At 44.0% G+C, this 14766-nt stretch overlaps 2 protein-coding genes across 7 annotated transcripts in view; one reads left to right on the top strand and one right to left on the bottom strand.

The window, feature by feature from the left end:
• The window catches only part of LOC135898407 (uncharacterized), a 162985-nt gene that overhangs the window by 72776 nt on the left and 75443 nt on the right, over window positions 1–14766 (bottom strand). The window lies entirely within an intron of this gene.
• The window catches only part of LOC135898406 (ATP-binding cassette sub-family G member 1-like), a 28171-nt gene continuing 25120 nt past the window's right edge, over window positions 11716–14766 (top strand). The window contains exon 1 of the mRNA XM_065427319.1: window positions 11716–11949. The gene's annotated coding sequence lies outside the window, so the exon portion shown is untranslated. The remainder of the gene's footprint in view (window positions 11950–14766) is intronic.

Raw genomic sequence — 14766 nt, forward strand, 5'->3', positions numbered from 1 at the left:
TATACGCGATACTTCCGGACGACTGGCAGGATGGAGCTTGCTGCTACAGGAATTTGACGTCACTACCGTCTATAAATCTGGCCACAAGCATGAAGACGCCGGCAAATTGTCGCGTGCACCCGCCGAACTTCTAATTCGAGAGTCAGAGTACGACGACGGCTTCCTGGGCACCATTACTGAATCACACTTGATCAGCCGGCAGCGCGACGACGCTGAAATTCGACCTACCATCGACCACTTAGAGGGCTGCCCAAGAAACATACCACGCCGTCTACGCCACGCATTTACGCCCCTTCTGGCCATTTCTCTATGTAGACATCTCGATGTACATCGACGTCCAGCACAATACATGTGGTCACATGTTGCCTTACGTGAAACAACAAGAAACAGCACGGTTCACACCATTTCGCCTCCTTTACGGCAGCCAATTTCAGATGAGCCTGGACGCTATGCTTCCATGTCGAGACGCAAAGCTCCTAACTAGTGACGCCTACCAATTTGCTGAACGCGCTGAGGAAGCTCGCCAACAGGCGCGGGTTACATCGGTCAACAGCAAAAAGCAGATGCACGGCATTCTATAATACCTACCTCAGACAAGTGTCCTACAGTCCCTGAGACCAACCATTGGTGCGGGCTCTGGTACGCCGATGTGGCCTTTGTGAAAAATTGCTGAGTAGTTGGTTCGTACAAAGTGCTGCGCCGCATAATAGTGACGTAAACTACGAAGGTGTTCCTCACAGTGCGGCACAAACACGGCTTAGATAACAACCTAGCTCCGACATCGTTCACGGCGTGCGCTTGAAACGAAATATTGCGCGTTCATTTTAACTCGATAGCGTCATGGACACCGCGCCACAGAAAATCCGGTGTCGGTGTTTGCTTCGGCGCCGGCGGGTATGTCCGTATGAAGCAAATCCTCCCGAACCACGCATCCCGATCCATGCAAGCACTCCGCGTGGTGCAGAGGCGTTGCTGTACAAAATAAATTTCTCAAAGTAAAATGCGTCAGAAAATTCGTAATGTACAACTAACACTGAACCTATAGACACGATAGTGTCGGATTGTAATTTGAATATATGAGAAAACATAATTCGGTTACGCGGAAACTCAAACACAAACCCCTTTTGCCACTGCCGTTTGAGGTCTCTCTTTTAGTTGGAGCGGTGCGCTCGGTTCGGTTCCGTGCAATACCATTCAGATAGCGCTCGCATCCGCAGTGGCGACGGCGGTGGCGCCCGCCCTGGGGGGAAACAAAGAAATAACCAGAAAGCTCGCCTCCAAGGATAGCGTTCGCCGAAAGCGTTTCCAGGAAAAACATTACTGTTACATAAGCTGCAGTTGCCGGGAAGCACAAGCAGTCAAGGATCTTTGAATGCTACCGCGCTCCACTCTTAAAAGCGAAGCTTAAGCGTCCTGCAAATGTTTCCTCCATTTGTTATTTTTATGTCTACGGTCCTATTTACGCTAATGTGGTTACCTCTCCGTTTATTGAGACTGCACGCGTCCAACTTCAACACGACTGTACTTTTGTCTTTACTGTAGTTATCACTGTCTTCTGTTCTGTGCGCGAGCATCTGCCTTGAGCACGTATGTTCTTTTTTTTTTTCTCTTTCCTACGCCATTTCTTGAGCATCGAGCCGACGGTCTGTCCGAGGAAAGGGAAAAATGTCACCTGCAGTGGTGGGCACAGTACAAGAGAAGAGGCTAGCGAGGACACGAAAAAGAAATTTAAATTATGCGGGTTTTTTTTATTTTTTTCGTGTCCTCGCTAGCCTCTTCTCTTGAACTGTGCCCACCACTGCAGGTGACATTTTTCCCTTTCCTCGGACAGAACGTCGGCTCGATGCTCATGAAATGGCCTAATAAATAAAAAAAAGAACATATGTGCTCAAGGCAGATGCTCGCACACAGAACAGAAGGCAGTTATAACTATAGTAAAGATAAAAGTACAGCCGTCGTGAAGTGGCACGTGTACAGTCTCAGTAAACGGAGAGGTAACCACATTAGCGTAAATAGGAGCGTAGACAAAAAACTTGGCTCCCCGAGGTCTCAGTCCCTCAGGACTCAAATAAAGTTCTTGTCATGTCATATGGGGTTTTACGCGCCAAAACCATTTTCTGATTATGAGGCACGCCGTAGTGGAGGTCTCCGAAAATTTTGACCACCTGGGGTTCTTCAACGTGCACCTGAATCTAAGTACACAGGTGTTTACGCATTTCGCCCCCATCGAAATGCGGCCACCATGGCCGGGTTTCGATCCCCCGACCTCGTGCTCAGCAGCGAGGACGCGAAGAAAGAAGTGCGCATGCTATCCACCCCGCTTGACAGCCAGGTGTCACCAATGTGTTTTTGAAGAGCCAGCTTCTCAATAAACGCCTAAGAAAACTCGTTGCGGGGCCAGTTGGTGAGGCTTTTTTTTTTTCTTTCTCAAGAAAGTAATCCAGCGCTACTTTTTACAAGGAAGTGTTAGCCCCTAGTTTCAGTTTCAGTTTATTATTCTTTAAATATAATGAATGCATAAGACAATATACAGACGAAGGTCCCAAAGTCAAAGACTGCAACGGGACCCTCGGTTAATAATAACAATGGAGAGACGTATGAAAGATGAGCAAGCTAAGTAACCGAAACAAACACAATCGCGAAAAATACAACGTAGAAAAATTAAAGGAAAACAATAGTCAGTATAAAACCCTCTAGTGCATAAAAAAACTGTGGGTACATACAAATGGCAAATGTAGTGTAATGTATGGTGCAAACTTACTTACGCATGTATTAAAGCTTAAGGCCATGACTAAATGCATGAAAATGTGAAGATTTAGTGGTGTGGGGTAAACCATTCTATAGCTTTATAGCAACTAATGATCATGTAATTTTTCCATTGTTAGAATTAACCATGGGCAGTAGAAAATTGGAGTTACGTGCAAACCTGGTATCATTATTATTGATGAGGTACCTGGAATCAATGAACTCGTATGAAAGCTGTTTATTAAGTAATAATTAAAACATAATTTTTAGAGGATAGTTCAACAAGTTTGTTAAAAGAAGGATGTTATTTTCACGAAGTAATTTAGTAGTACACGTGAAAAAGCGGCTGTTAGAGATAATGCGTATGGCTTGGTTTTGTAAGTGCTGAATAGACGAGATATGACAGCAATATGTGTTTCCCCAGGAAACAATGCCTTAATTAATATGACTGTGAATGAAAGCAAAGTATAAGGCCAATAACCCGTCTTTGGAAAAATATGCTCTTGATGTGACTAATGCTCTAATAGAGAAGGTACGCTTTTGCTTAATGAAAGCAATGAGTTGAGAAAACTTTACGTTAGAATCTCATTTGATGGCCAAAAATGATACACAGTCGGAGACGGGAATGTGATGACCACCTACAATTATCTAAGGCATGCCAAGTAGTATTCTTTGGCTAGATCGGAAAATCATGAAGTGAATTTTGTAGGATTGATAATTAAATTATTGGTAGAACACCATGCAACAATATGTTCAAACTCACTGTTTCGATTAAGGATTAAGGTTGTTAAAGATTTGTCACACAAGGAGATAGTAGTATTGTCTGTGTATGGTACACAATGTGCAAATTTAAGACAGGTAGTTAAATCATTAATATAAAAGGAGGGACCTTGTATGGAGTGATGCCTTGTGAGATATCTTGATTAATAACTTTAGTATCAGAATAAGCATCTCCAGAAAAAGCGGTTTGTTCTCTGTCATGCAGGTAACCTTTATGCCTTTATGAGTTTTAGTACTGGACCGGTAATTCCCAGGGCCTATAGCTTAGCAAAAAGCATGTTATCATTAATTGCACTAAAAGCATTAGTGAAGTCCAAAAATACTGAACCAATGAAGTACTGAACCAAAGCTTTCCTTTTAGTATTTTTGTATAGGTTTTCTTTTTTTTTTCTCATACTAGTCAGTAAACCTTTCGTTACCCAAGGATTACCGGGACACTTAGAACGTTTCCTGCATCTGACGGTAGTTGCGTTAGCGCGAACGGCTTCAAGAAAGATGGAACAAACATTTTCAAGTCGGTATTTTTTATGTCGGCGTTCTTTAGCAAAAATGTGAGCAGATCCCGGCGGCAATGCAACGTAGCATCGGCCTTGCGTATCCCCATAAGGACGAAGCTTCAAGCACTCTGCGAAGTGAAGCGAACAGTACGTAAATTCTTGGGAATCACGTATACAACAGCCAGAACAGCATACGTTTCAATAAAGACCAAACACAAAACAAGCATCCGAACCGCATAATTGATGGTAAGGCGCTCCTGATAACAATGCGAAGCGTAGTAGCACACCCCGCATACGTTGCGCGGTAAAGATTACTGCTGCGCAAGCTGGCGCGGCGGCGGTAGCGTGCGACGTGTGGAGTGACGTCCCTAGCCTTTCGTATATAATGAAACCTAGCAAGTGATTGTTGCAGCACTGCTATTGGCATCGGCGTGCTGTCAAAATTACCGTTACTCCCATTACTCTAAATTACGATTACCAAAATTACTCTAAAGCAATAAAGCATTAGATACCCCGTCAGCAGTTGTAGTGGTCGTTTGCAACAGCTTCGTTGGACAGCCACCTTCGCAGGGCCGGGATGGCGAGTCAGTTAGTTTTAAACGAGGACACAAGAAGACATAACAGGAAGGGCGAAAACACTTTTACAGAAGTCGCTTACAGGTAAATGCAATAGATAGATTTCATAAAGCGCCGCATTCCTTGAATAACCCATAGAAATTTGTGGCAATAAATCATTTGGAAAATTCAGTTGCTACGTACATGCTGACAAACACCCCTGATTGGTGGCTATAGAGAGGAATGCTCCTGAGCCCAATATCATTAATTCCCTCCAGGCCCTATATCTACGGAGGCTTAATAAGAAAAGCTAAAGAAGAAAGCATAAGTACCATTCTGTATGGAAACGGTGGGACACCTAAGGTAAAAGATCATCTGGAACCATCCAGTCCATCCTTCATTACACCTCCTTGATTTTTTTTGCTTTCTATGTTTTAGAGAGGCGATAATCACTACAAATCAATCAGGCAATAACGTCGTTCTTTAAAACACCACAACTCCACTCCCAGAGATCTTATAAACATGCAGTCATCAACATATTTCCCACTCATGTCAGCCCTTGTCAGGCCCTTCAAAGCTATAAATGGTTCGATTTTCATAAGTAGAAATTAACTAAATTTTGACCATCTACAACAATTTGGTTGATTCTTGTCACCGAGAACCCTTGCGAGTTTTCGTCATCAGTGGCAAAACTGAGTGGGCGAGGGTTCTTATGGCACATTATATCGCTCTGCACAGCACCTTCACTGTCGGCTCTCAGCGTCTGTCTTCAGCGCCTGCGACCGCATTCCGCTTTGGTTGAGACGTACAGGCGCTCGTGAGCGTAGATTTTGCAGTCGCATTAGCAAGCCAAAAATCCATAGAAATCAATGAAGGTTTAACCGAAGCTCTTACCCACGTTAGTATATCTTCTGCTGCGCCGTCATTCATCTCCTCGTGCTCTGAAATGGTTTCTTCTAATTATTAGTGTCATATTCGTCCGTTTTGTTATGTAGTAGTAGTAGTAGTAGTAGTAGTAGTAGTAGTAGTAGTAGTAGCAGTAGTAGTAGTAGTAGTAGTAGTAGTATGTTGCAAACTAGTACTAATACTACTACTATCAATACTACTAATCAATTCCGCTTTCAAGAGCGGATGTTTAAAAAAAACTATAGCATATTTGCACGCGAATGCATGCTGTCTGGTTCGAAAGCGCCCAATTTCAGGCATGCCTCGACTGCATTCCATGGACCCTAACTTAAGCCTTCGGACACTGGCAGACAGTTCCGAGGAGACGTAACCCTTCAATGTAGGTTACAGTTTGACGTAGCATTCACGAATGCCTACGCCTCCCGCATAGTAATGGCCGACACCACATGCAGCCGTGACAAATAAGCCATATGCTGTGCCAGTGTCTGCAGTAGTGTCCACATAGATGCTCACTTAACGCTGTGCTCAACAGGTTCAACGACCAACCTACGTCAGAAGAGATAATACTGCAATATAGATGTGACTGTATATTCTATCGGAAGGCTGCACATTTTTGTGCTTCTGGTTACCATCTCTGCTTTTCCTCTCTCTCTCACTGCCTCTCTAATAATTACGTTGCTTACACATACATCAAGAAAATGAATTGTATTGAACACGTCCTGATATTCCACTAGAACTATCACAAACGATTGTTTCTGGTCCCGGCTCTTCAAGGCCAGGCAAGAACCTCATCTATATTTTGCCGAACGTAAAAGGGGTGACAGAAATGCTCACTGCTTCAGTCACGTGTGTCAGTGCAGTGTATGTTAGATTGATGCTTTTTGCTCTTCATATCTGGCCCATTTTCCATTTCCATTTGTCATAGTAGCCACGCAACCTTGCGGTGGCAACAGCATTTGCATCCCACCGCACTGGTGCGTAAACAAAAACTACGTGGAGTAAACAGAGCCACGCTTCGTTCGTACTATTTGTAAACGCAACGCATCACTGCCCACTAGCGGTCACACGCTTCAGTGCGTCGTCACTGCTGCTGCTAATTAAGAGCCAGGGCCTGCAGAAGAACCTGCACCTCTTTATTAACGACGCCGTCCCTTCTGCTTTGTACAGATGGCCCATTTTCTGGTAGATGCGTCTCGCTTTGGTGCAAATTACTGGCAGTTTGCTAAGGCTTTGTTCTTTTTTTACTCAATTGTCACGATTAACTGCTCATTCCGCGTTTCTGTTTCGACCAGTAATGACCAGCGTGCGTTCCTAGTAAATGTAAGTGACATCGAGCACCTTAGTCGCTCTGAGCGTGGCATATTCCGAGAAAGAGGGAGCAGCTCAGGGGGCCATATACTAAGAGAGGTAAGGGAAAGGAACGATACAGATTAGAAGAGAGCCAGCAAGAGGTCTAACCAGAGACAGTTCTGTTTGAATAGCCTTTACTCGAAAGCAAAAGAGACAGGGATTTTGAGAAGAGAGAGCAAGCAGCATGAAGCACACGCTCCAAAAGGCCTCCACGCAGCGCTGCTCAAGTTGAGTCGTGCAGAACACTCTAGCGAGAAAACGTGTGGAAACTTCCCCTCTTGAACCCAGCGATGACCCTAATGAAAGACTCCAAACCCCTTGGAGCAGTCGAGGTTTAGTACCCTTTCCGCTAAAGCTTCAATAAGCTTTCCATGCTTTATTGTCTCTCTGTGAAAGAAAGAAGCAGCCACAAAAAGCTACTGCACCGAGCACCTTGGCGAAGTGGCTGCCCCCGCCAATAAACTGCAACGGACAGTTGGCAGAACGTAAGTAGAACGCACAGTAAGAACGTTTCATATATTATTTCAATCACTTAGAACACAGAACTGGGAAGGCAACATTATGCCTCACAAGCATTATAGCAAACTGAAACAGCTTCTACACCAATAAATAAAGCGGCTATGCGATACGCTAACATATGAAACAAAGGCGGGGCGCTCTAAGCGCGCTTTTTAGCATATGAAAGATAAATGGACCTTCTAAGCGCAAGCACGACCCCTCTGACTACCATCGCACGTTATGAGCCATAGTTGCTCTTAGAGAACTGCACGGGCCCGCCCCAACCCGCACGCCCGAGCCCGACCCTGCTCGCGGGCCATGTCGGGTCGTCCGAAACGTTCTTCGGCCAGGTTCACACAACAAAAAGTTAGTTTCGTCATTCACAGTTTTACCGCTGTATTATTCACCGTCGCTACTACGTGACACTATGCCAATTTTGGTACGCACCAATACGTAGTCGGCTCTTTCATGACCTACATAACACGCATGTCATGACATTCACGTCATGACCTATCATTTATATTTGTCATACACTCTTGTCATACTATGCGAATTTTGGTAAATAGCAAGTTAACTAAACGACCATGGCAGCCCCAAGATCTAGGCAGCTGTTTCATGATGAATAGGATACACATGTCATATTTTTAATGTTACGACCGATCATTTATATTCATCATACAATCTTGTCATACTATGTCAATTGTGGTGCCTAGCAAGTTAAAGGACAATGAGAGTACTAAGACGTAGGCAGCTGCTTCATGACCTACATGACACACGTTATGATATTAATGTCATGACCAATCATTTATGTTTATCATCCCTCTTGCCATACTATGCCAATTGTGGTACATACCTACTTAACGAAACGACCACGACAGCACCAAGACATAGGCGGCAAGGTAGATAGGTCATCATCGTGATCGTTAACATCATCACAAGCCTATTGTATGTCCACTGCAGGACAAAAGCCTCTCCATGCAACCTCCAATTACCCCTGTCCTGGGGCAACCGATTCCAACTAGCGCCTGCGAATTTCTTAATTTCGTCACCCCACCTAGTCTCCTGCCATCCCTGACTGCGCTTCCCTTCTCTTGGCGCCCGTTCTGTTCCATCGCTTCTTGCGCGGTCATTAACTTGTTTTCGAGCTTCTTTGTAAGCCTCCAAGTTTCTGCCCCAGATGTTAGCACCGGTAGAATGCATTCATCGTACACCTTTCCTTTCAATGATAATGGTAAGTTTCCAGCCAGGATCTGACAATGTCTGCCGTATACGCGCTCCAACCCATTTATATTCTTCTACAAATTTCCTTCTCACGATCAGAGTCCCCTTTGAGTAACTGACCTAGGTAAACATACTCCACAAATTCTAGAGGCTGACTGGTGATCCTGAACTCTTGTTCCCTTGCCTCGCTATTGATCATTATCTTTGTCTTCATATTAATCTTCAACCCCACTCTTACACTCTCTCTGTTAAGGTCCTCAATCATTCGTTGTAACTCGTTCCCAGTGTTGCTGAAAAGGACAATGTCATCTGCAAATCGAAGGTTGCTGAGATCTTCGCCGTTTATCCTCATTCCTAAGCCTTCCTAGTTTAATAGCCTGAATGATTCTTCCAAGCACGCAGTGAATAGCATTGGAGAGTTGTGTGTCCTTGTTTGACGCCTTTATAGGCATCTTCCCACGTTCCTTATGGAGAATTAAGGTGACTGTGGAATATCTGTAGATGTTTTGCAAGATATTTACGTAATCGTCCTGTACTCCTTGATAACGCAATGCCTCTATGACTGCTGGTGTCTATTGTGAATCAAATGCTTTTTTGTGATCTACGAAAGTCATATAGAGAGGTTTATTACTCTGCGGATTTTTCGATCACCTAATTGATGACATGGATGTGATCCATTGTAGAGTATCCCTTCATGAAACCTGCCTGTTCCCTTGGTTGACTGAATCCCAGTGTTGCCGTTATCCTATTGGAGATTATTTCGGTGAATATTTTATATAATATTGGAAGTAAGCTAACGGGCCTATAATTTTTGAAGTCTTTAACGTCTCCTATTTAATTGATTAGTATAATGTTGGCATCCTTCCAGTTCTCTCGGACCCTTGAAGTCGATTGAAGCATTATGTCTCGTCCTTCTTTGATTAACATGATGGCTATTCCATCTTCTCCTGCCGCTTTTTCCCGCTTCATATCTTGCAAGGCCCTTCTAACTTCCTCGCTAGTTATAAAAGGAGCCTAGGTAATCTGTTCATTGCTACTTTGATGGAGGTATTGTGGCTGCTCTTTGTACTGTACAGGTCAGAATATAATTTTTCCGCTACTTTTACTATACCTTCGAGATTGCTGATGATATTACGCTGCTTATCTTTAAGTATATACATCTTGGTTTGTCCTGTGCCAAGTTTCCTGTTCATTGATTTCATGCTGCGTCGATTTTTTACTGCTTCCTTATTCTTTCTCACATTATAATTTTGAATATCCCGTATTTCCTCCTTGCTTATCAGTTTTGACAGTGCCGCGAATCCTACCTATCTATTGAGTTGGGCACTTTCATTCTTTGTAGTTTCTATTTAAGTCATTTGTTACTTGGGAGAGCTTATATATACCTACTGGTTGCCTTGGTGCCTTACCTCCCACTTCAATGCTACCTCTGAAACCAGCCGAGTTAGGGTTTCAATCATAAACTCTGTGTCATCTTCTTTCTGTCCTAAGGCTGCATATTTGCTTGCAAGTACGAGCCTGAATTGGTCTGCTGTTACCCTTACAGCGCCTAGGTTGCCCTGTTTCTTCTTCAATAATATTACTCATAACGCGCACTTGTAACAAGGACGAAGATGTGTTGACTCGCCCAGCTAGCTACCGTACTACTGTTTCTTCTTGACCAATTTTAATCTTTCTCTGTTCAAATTGAGGTGAATCATAGCCCTGACTCACCTATGATCACTGCACTTCACCCTACCTAACGCTTCTACATCCTGCACTGTACTGTGAACGGCAGAAAGTGTGAAATCAATTTAATTAGTCGTTTCACCATTAGGGGCCTTTCCAGGTCCACTTTGTGTTTGCTACGATTCCTGGAGAAGGTGCTCATTATTCGCAGCTTATTTCTTTCTGCGAATTCTACCAGCATCTCACCTCTTTCCGCGAATCCTGCCAACATATTTCCTCTAGTGTTCTTAGAATCGACGCCGTAGTCTCCAATTGCTTGTTCACCAGCCTGCTTTTCTCCCGCTTTTGCATTGAAGTCGCCCATTACTATGGTATACCGAGTTTGTACTTTTATTATCCCTAATTCAACATCTGCATAAAAATATCAATTTCATCATCATCATGACTGGAGGTTGGAGCATAGGCTTGTACTACTTTTAATCTATACCTATTATTAAGCTTTATTACGACTACTGCTATCCTCTCATTAATGCTGCAGAATTCGTTAACATTACCTGCTAAGTCCTTATGGATTAGGAATCCTACACCCTACTGCTTCTTATCTGGAAGTTTTCTATATAGCAGAGGACGTGGCCATTTATTTGCCAGCACTGTATAAGCCTCACCAGTTCTTCTAACCTCACTAAGCCTGCTGATATCCCAAACAATGCCTGATAGTTCCTCAAAGAGTCCTGCTAGGCTAGCTTCACTGGAGAGAGTTCGGGTGTTAAACGTTGCAAAGGTCAGTTTCCATATTAAATAGATACTGCCAAAGTGCAAATGTTCGCCTAGAAGTGCTTCGTGTTTTAAAAAAAACGAGAAACAGATGTCTGCCGGTCTCATGCTAGCAATCTCCCATCGGGTATCTGTCCTTCCCAAGCTTTGAGGTCCCGTATTGGCTGAGCATTTGGCCGGGAGCACGCTTGCGCCTTATTTACCGGCAGGTGCCAGGCGGCAGCTATCGTCTGCATCCCGCCACCATGGTAGAAGCTCTACTAGAACGCTGTCTGTAATCGGACAATGGGCGCACAGAGGCCTATAAATCTCCGTACGGCCCCTCTCGAGATGGCAACTGCCACTTATGATAACTGTCGCCCTTGTCGTCGCCGGAAATGACAAGCTGTCGAGCGGTAGCGCTGCCTTAAATCCAAACGCTTTCGGACTTCCCGCGCTACACCGACAGCACAGCTGCGAGCATCCGGGGCTCTAATTGTGTTGTTACAGCTGCCGACAAGGGACCCCGCCACCGCCGTCGAGACCTCGGAGGCTCTCTGCGTCATGCGGGACGCCCGCGAACCGCTAGTGTTTCGTTATTCGCCTCCGGGGCCCCGGCAGCTGTGCGAAGTCGCTTCTGTCGTCTTTGTTGCTTGAACGAACCCTCCCTCTCCGCGCACGGTAACTCGCTCGCCGTCTTCCGCTGTGCTCCGGCCTTCGCAGTCAGTTGAGCCCGTCGGAAAGCAAACAATTGGTCTTGTGGAGGAACGAAATAAAGTGGAAGAGGGACGCGATGACGCCGTCAGCGTGCGTGAGCTCCTCGTAGCTTTGTCAGTGATGCTGAGCAAATCCTTGTGAACGCCCGTGCCTCCTTGAAACTGCATGGCGATCCCCTTAAAGTAGCGGTCTAGTGCTAAAATTCCTAGCCGTTTGCGTTGGTTTCCAGCGATCCAGATTGAACAGCGGATATCCAGGGGTAAGCTTAGTCATCGTTCCTTTTTTTTTTTTTCGCTACCAGTTTCAGCTCACGTGTGCTTAGAATAGTATGGCTGCAGTTGGAAAACTGTCATTGTTCAGAGTTCCACTTGAATCTCTATAAATAATGCGCATTTTTGTTTTTCGGCTTTTAAAGAAATCACGCTCTTCTTATCATGCACAAAAATTTGGGAAAATTGAGGACCACTATAAGCAATTTATTTTTTTTCTTATATTTAACAAACCTTGTCACTCTGTTGCTTCGGACGGCACAACATTATTTGGTCAATTTTGGTTTCATATCGTAAAAAATCTAATATTTTGCTCAAAGAACGTTATTATACCAAAAAGCGGGTATTAGCGTACCCTTAGTTATCTGGAAGCACTTGCTCATGTGCCTAGCGAAATAGTACGAGGACGAATCAGAAATTCCTTTCCCCTATATTTTTCACCAAAATACGGCTGTAAATGTGAAGTCAATATATACATTCCTAAAGTGGACTTTTCTTGGACCGGCCCGGCTTTATCTGCCGGGAGCTCCTTGGCACAGCGCTGCTGTCAGTTGATGAAGATGGCGGTTGTGCTTCACGAGTCCACGGCGTACGAGCATCGAAGTGCGATTTACTTTCTGTAGAGCAAGGGACGAACGTCCATCAAAATCCACAGGGAAATTCAGCCGACGTATGGGGAAAAGTGTATCACTTTCAGAAGTGTAAGGTGGTGGTGTTGTGAGTTCACAAAAGGCCGTAAAGGCTTGCATGACAATAAACGCTGGGGAAGCCGCGAGCGTCGGTGACTGACGATAGGAGCATCTCAAATTTAGTGCTGCGATAGGACAAATGTCTTAACCGGTGTGGGGACTATATGGAAAAATAGTGTAAAGTACGCAGAACAATACGTATATTTGTAGTTACCTCTATGCACCTTATTTCGTCTAATCAAAATAGGGGCACAGAATTTCTGATTGGCCCTCGTATATTTATGATAGCTCGAACCTCATATGAAGCTGCAGCAGATAAACAAAGGCTCACAAGAAGCGCTTATGAAAGCAACGAGAGTAGAGGGCTCGCTGAAATACAATTTGGCCGGAGAGTACTCAGCTCAGTATGGTTGTTCCCTCCAGCTAGTACTGGCAAGAAAAAGATCACTTCTTAAAGAGAACTTTTGAATACGTGCCAATCGTCACAACTAAGCATATTAAAGAGAACTGAGCGTGCAGCTAGATAGTTTCTGTAATGTGATCGAAACGCGATTGGGAATAGGCATTTTTCAATAAAATATGCATGACTTCAGCAAAATTGTATAACTGGCAACTGCAGCCACCAACAACTTCGTAAAGACGGAGTTCACGCTTTAAATTTGAGCGTAAGCATAGCTTACGTATAATAATAGCTATGTATAGTAGTTATTCAATTTATCAGAGCAAGATGTTTTTTTTTCTGAGATGTTGAAGGATAAAAGGAATCCTAGCTTTTTAAAAATATTTTGTGAGAATAAGCGCGTGTCATAGCAATAATTTATGCCTTCATCTTTCCAGACGTTAAAACGTTATGAATCGCTAAATTTCCTGTGGTTACCGTGGGGCGTATTCTGAGACTATCACGTGGTTATAGTAAGAAAAAGAAACATTTTAAGGGATTTCAAAAACAATACAGTCGGTATAATTACGCTATAGAATTGATAACAATAAAAGAAAGTTGAAGCGAGAATTTACATTTTAATGGCTGTAACATACGTGCACATTTTCCCCAAGAAGCATAACAGCCGACCTTATACTTTCACTAATAGTAGCCGTCTTTCCGGTTTTGACATTTGGATCATCCTTCGCCGAACATGGTGGTAACAGCGGTCATTGTGAAATTTACAGAATGAATTATTCACTAACTCTGGTTCCGGTGTCATGTTCCATAGGTATCTGACAAAGTGCAATTTAACGAAAGCGGCTTTCTGTCGACCTGAAGGAGCGTTTTCAAATAACCATTTTATAAGGTAGAGATGCCGAATTTGGCACTTCCAGTGAACAGAAGCTCATTCTAAATGTAGCTTCGACGTATACAATACCGTTAAATCGGACAATAGACACCCCCCCCCCCCATCGTTGCAGGATGGTGGAGGCCTGCTTTCTTCAGGTGGTACAAAAGTGCCAGTAGTCAACCAAATATCGCCACCAGTCTCTTGGAGCTCAAAGCGGAATTTGGCCACCATGAGTAAACTGCCTTGAACAGTACCTGTTACTGGCCGCAAGTGCATAAGTCGGCAAACGCTGTAGTCAACACCAGTATAAAAATGCGCAGGCCCACTAATCTCATAATCTTCGCAGATGTATTACAGGCGAGACTTATTTTATCGAAATCTTTATATTGCATATGTCACGTTTTCTAAGTATTCTGTGCTGCTTGCATCGCATATCCCATGCACTATGATTTGTGCACCTACATGGAATTCTTAAAAGCGCTCGTCAGAGTACAACGCTGCATTGACACGACGCTAGCGCTAATAGCGATCCAGTCACTCGTCACCAGAGGCAATGTTTGTTGGCGGCCCTAACTGTCAAATTATTTGAATCTGACGTCAGCGCGATCAACGACCTAAACCTTTATCAGTGGACATGCTTTCAGTGTGTGTGTGCGCGTGTGCGCGTGCGTATGTGTGTATGTGTGTATGTATGTATGTGTATGTGTATGTGTGTGTATATGCGTGTGTATGTTTATGTTTGTGTGTATATGTGTGTGTATGTGTGTGTATATGCGTGTGTATGTTTATGTTTGTGTGTATATGTGTGTGTATGTGTGTGTGTGTGCGTGTGCGTGTGCGTGTG

This window comes from Dermacentor albipictus, chromosome 4 (assembly GCF_038994185.2).
Source record: "Dermacentor albipictus isolate Rhodes 1998 colony chromosome 4, USDA_Dalb.pri_finalv2, whole genome shotgun sequence".
NCBI classification, from domain to species: domain Eukaryota; kingdom Metazoa; phylum Arthropoda; class Arachnida; order Ixodida; family Ixodidae; genus Dermacentor; species Dermacentor albipictus.